The sequence below is a fragment of the Garra rufa genome, chromosome 18 (assembly GCF_049309525.1).
Source record: "Garra rufa chromosome 18, GarRuf1.0, whole genome shotgun sequence".
Classification (NCBI taxonomy): domain Eukaryota; kingdom Metazoa; phylum Chordata; class Actinopteri; order Cypriniformes; family Cyprinidae; genus Garra; species Garra rufa.
In genome coordinates this window covers 43,632,282-43,636,992 of record NC_133378.1, presented here as the reverse complement: position 1 = coordinate 43,636,992, position 4,711 = coordinate 43,632,282, and the positions used below count along the sequence as shown (strand labels likewise).

Here is a 4,711-nt window from a genome sequence, read left to right as displayed (position 1 = left end):
GCATTCCAGGATTTTTCTCCATATAGTGGACTTCAGTGGTGCTCAATGGATTGAAGGTTAAAAATGCAGTTTCAATGCAGCTTCAGAGGACTCTAAATGATCCCAGCCGAGGAATAAAGGTCTTATCTAGTGAAACAATCAGTTATTTGCTTAAAAAAAGTTATATTTATAGACTTTTTGATCTCAAATGCTGGTCTTGTCTAGCTCTGCGATGCACATGTGTACTCTGTGTACTCCAGTTCAAGACAGTTAGGGTATGTCTAAAAACTGCCATCTCATTTTGTCCACTAACTTCAAAATCATCCTACATCACTGTTTTAACTTTTTTTTTTTTTGTAAAGTGTGTTTGATCTTCTTTGCACGTTCACTTTGTAAACACTGGGTCTGTACTGCAGCGATGTAGGATGATTTTGAAGTTGGAGGAGAAAATGAGATGGGAATTTTTAGACATACCCTAACTGTAGCAGACCAGCATTTGAGGTTAAAAAGTATTCACCAGATAAGACTCTTATTCCTCAGATCGGATCATTTAGAGTCCTTTGAAGGATTAAAAACTGCATTTTTAACTTTCAATCCGTTGAGCACCATTGAAGTTTACTATATGGAGAAAAATCCTGGAATGTTTTCCTAAAAAAATTAAATTCTTTGCGACTGAAGAAAGAAAGAACATCTTGGATGACAAGGGGGTGAGCACATGTTAAGAAAAGTTTTATTTTGGAAGTGGAGAATCAGTTAATACAGTTTATTAAATGTTCACTAGTGCTAAAAATGAATGAGTGTGTGTTTGTACTGTAGTCATGAATGAATGTGTGTTGAGGACAGGTGTGTTTTAACCCCTCGAAACAGAACTACAGAGGAAACATCATATTGGTGAGTCTGTCTCATTCACTCACTCAGGCCTGATGAAGGCTGTGTTTGATTGACAGATGGCCAGGCTGAACTACATCTCCCAGCAGGCCGCGGGGCAGCGGCTCAAAGCCCTAAAGAGGTTTAAGTTCAGAGGATCAAACGACAGCTGGAGACGGACACACATCAGAGACAACCACAGCAGACATGCCTCTCAAACGAGAAGGTGAGACATTCCGCTCTGAGTGTGTGTGTGTGTGTGTGTGTGTGTGTGTGTACCTGGTATTCATCACGTTGTGGGGACCAAATGTCCCCACAAGGATAGGAATACCAGTAGATTTTGACCTTGTGGGGACATTTCTCAGGTCCCCATGAGGAAACAGGCTTATAAATCATGCACAATGAGTTTTTTTGATGAAGTAAAAGTGTGCACAATCTCCTGTGAGGGCTAGGTTTAGGTGTAGGGTAGGTGTAGGGCGATAGAAAGTACGGTTTGTACAGTATAAAAACCATTACGCCTATGGAATGTCCCCATGAAACATGTAAACCCAACATGTGTGTGTGTGTGTGTGTGTGTGTGTGTGTGTGTGTGTGTGTGTGTGTGTGTGTGTGTGTGTGTGTGTGTGTGTGTGTGTGTGTGTGTGTGTGTGTGTGTGTGTGTGTGTGTGTGTGTTTACTGTTAGCCTTTTGCATCATTGACACACTATTTTCCTGCTTTGACACAATCTATATTATTAAAAGCAGTTTATAAATGAAGATTGAGTTGAGTGTGAGTGTGAGATGTTTCAGGTCTGTCTCTGTGATGCTCTGATGTGCTGCTGGTGCTTATGTGTTATGTTCAGGGTTACAGTAACACACATTATAATCTGTTCCGTGTGTGTAATGCTGTGTTTGTGTGTCAGATACGGAGCGAGCGCTGCAGGCGATGGAAGCCTGTCAGTCAGCAGGTGATGAAGGTTTCAGGAATCGTGCTGAGAGACTCTTGACCATCTTTCAGAGTGACCTGTTTCAGGCTCTGCTGGGTGAGACACACACACACACACACACACACACACACACACACACACACACACACACACACTCACACACACACACACACACACACACACACACACACACACACACACACACACACAGAGCTAATCAGCGGCGAGTGTCGGTACTCTCTATATTTAGTGTGTAATCTGTCATTGGGAGATTTACTCACACAGATTAGAGAGGTCACTGGAGGCGGGGCTTGGCAGGTTGAGCGGCGTGTGATTGGTCGCTGAGGATGAATGGCGCTGTCAATCAGCGTCAGGATTCCCTGCTGGCAGACCAGACGCTTTTAATTGACACACAGACACGAGCGGATCATCACACGCTCAGATGATTCATAATCCACTAATCAGACATCTGAATTACACCGCCGGACACAAATGTGGAATTGTTAAGATTTGTGTAATGTTTCTGAGAGAAATCTCATCAAGGCTGCATTTGTTCAATAAAAAAATACTGTCAAAATGTGAAATATTACAATGTAGAACAGCTGTTTTTTCATTCTATAAATATATAGTGCTGCTCAAAAGTTTGGGATCAGTAAGATTTTTTTTTTTTTTTTCATTATGCACATCAAAGTTGCATTTATTTGATCAAAAATACAGAAAATAATAATATTATGAAATATTATTGCAATTTCAATATACTTTAACATATTTATTTCTGTTGAATTTTTTTTATCAGCCATTAGTCTTCAGTGTCACATGATCCATCAGAAATCATTCTAATATTCTGATTCATTACTTTTATTATCAATGTTGGAAACAGTTGTGCTGCTTAATGTCTTTTTAAAAACCTGTGATAGTTTTTTCAGGATTCTTTGATGAAATAACAAGTTAAAAAGAACAGCATTTCTTCAAAATAGAAGTCTTTCTATCACTTTCTATCAATTTAACACATCCTTGCTTAATTTCTTTCAAAAAGTGAAAGAAAAAAAACATTTACTGACCCCAAACTTTGAACGAGGTGTTTATTGTTACAAAAGTTTTCTATTTTAAAGAAATGCTGTTCTTTTTAGCCTTTTATTTATCAAAGAATCCTGAAAACAATTATCACAGGTTTCAAAAAGATATTAAGCAGCACAACTGTTTCCAACATTGATAATAAAAGTAATAAATCAGTATTTTAGAATGATTTCTGAAGGATCATGTGACACTGAAGACTGCAGTAATGATGTATAAGTGTATTAAAATAGCAAACCACTGTTTTAAATTGCATTAACATGATTTTTTTATCAGCCATTAGTCTTCAGTGTCACATGATCCTTCAGAAATCATTCTAACATTCTGATTTATTACTTTCATTATTATCAATGTTGGAAACAGTTGTGCTGCTTAATGTCTTTTTGAAACCTGTGATAGTTTTTTCAGGATTCTTTGATCAATAAAAAGCTAAAAAGAACAGCATTTATTCCAAATAGAAATCTATTCTAACAATATATGTCTTTACTATCACTTTTTTATCAATTTAACACATCCCCAAGCTTTGAACAAGGTTTTTATGGTTACAAAAGTTTTCTATTTTAAATAATTGCTGTTTTAATGTTTTATTTATCAATTTGCAATTTACTTTTTAATGTTTTATTTTCAAAGAATCCTGAAAAAAGTATTACATATTAAGCAGCACAACTGTTTCCAACATTGATAATAAATCAGAAATGTTTGTTGAGCATCAAATCAGTATATTAGAGTGATTTCTGAAGGATCATGTGACACTGAAGACTGGAGTAATGATGCTGGAAATTCAGCTTTGATCACAGAAATAAATTACAGTTTAATATATATTCAAATAGAAAACGGTTATTCTAAATAGTAAAAATATTTCACAATATTACAGTTTTTTCTGTATTTTTTATCAAATAAACACAGCCTTGATGAGCAGAAAAGTCTTCTTTAAAAAGCATTAAAAATATTACTGATCCCAGACTTTTGAGCAGCAGTGTATGTCCAAATATTATTTATTTCTGTGATGCAAAGTTGAATTTTCATCAGCTGTTGCTCCAGTCTTCAGTGTCACATGATCCTTCAGAAATCATTCTAATATACTGATTTACTGCTCAACAAACATTTCTGATTATTATCAGTGTTGAAAACAGTTGTGCTGCCTGATATTGTTGTGGAAATGGTCATATATTTTATTTTTCAGGATTCACAGATGAATTGAAAGTTCAAAAGAGCAGCATTTATTTCAATCAGAAAATGTCTTTACTGTCACTTTTGATCAATTTAATGTGCTCTTCATGAATAAAAGTATTAACTTCTCAATGTCCCCACTGTTTTATATTTATGACTGAATATGATTTCTCAGTTTTCTAAGTGTTTACTGTATTTCTGATCATAATTACTGCAATCTTTTAGCTGTCGGTGTGTTTCTGGTCTTTAAATATCAAGTATGTGTGTCTTTTCCACAGATATTCAGGAGTTTTATGAGCTGACGGTGTTTGAGAATCAGACAGGAAGTCGAGTGCTGACTCCAGGACTGGTGAGTGTGTGTGTGTGTGTGTGTGTGTGTGTGTGTGTGTACTTAACCATATTTTGAGGACAACATTTGTACCCAGAAGTGAGCAAAACCTGACATAATCTCTAAAAAATGGGTATAAAAATAAAGTAATCAAAGAAAACACAGAAAGAGGAGTAGGTTTAGCTTAGAAAATGTATAACTATCTGTATATACAAGCAATAGAGGTCTGTGATGCCACATTTAGATCAAGTGCTGTTGAAGCCCAGTCCAGAACATTCACACCAACAACCACAACTGTAATCATAACAATGACTTCAACAACACTTACAATAACTAGAGAAAAAAAGAGAAAGCCGGACCTGAAAGT

General features: G+C 36.1%; 1 long non-coding RNA gene across 1 annotated transcript; it reads left to right on the top strand.

The window, feature by feature from the left end:
- The first annotated feature begins 1,009 nt into the window (after positions 1-1,009).
- Positions 1,010-4,365, top strand: LOC141291131 (uncharacterized). The gene is made up of 3 exons (XR_012340283.1): positions 1,010-1,072; positions 1,749-1,868; positions 4,295-4,365. It is a non-coding gene; the product is annotated as an uncharacterized lncRNA (long non-coding RNA).
- The last annotated feature ends 346 nt before the right edge of the window (positions 4,366-4,711 follow it).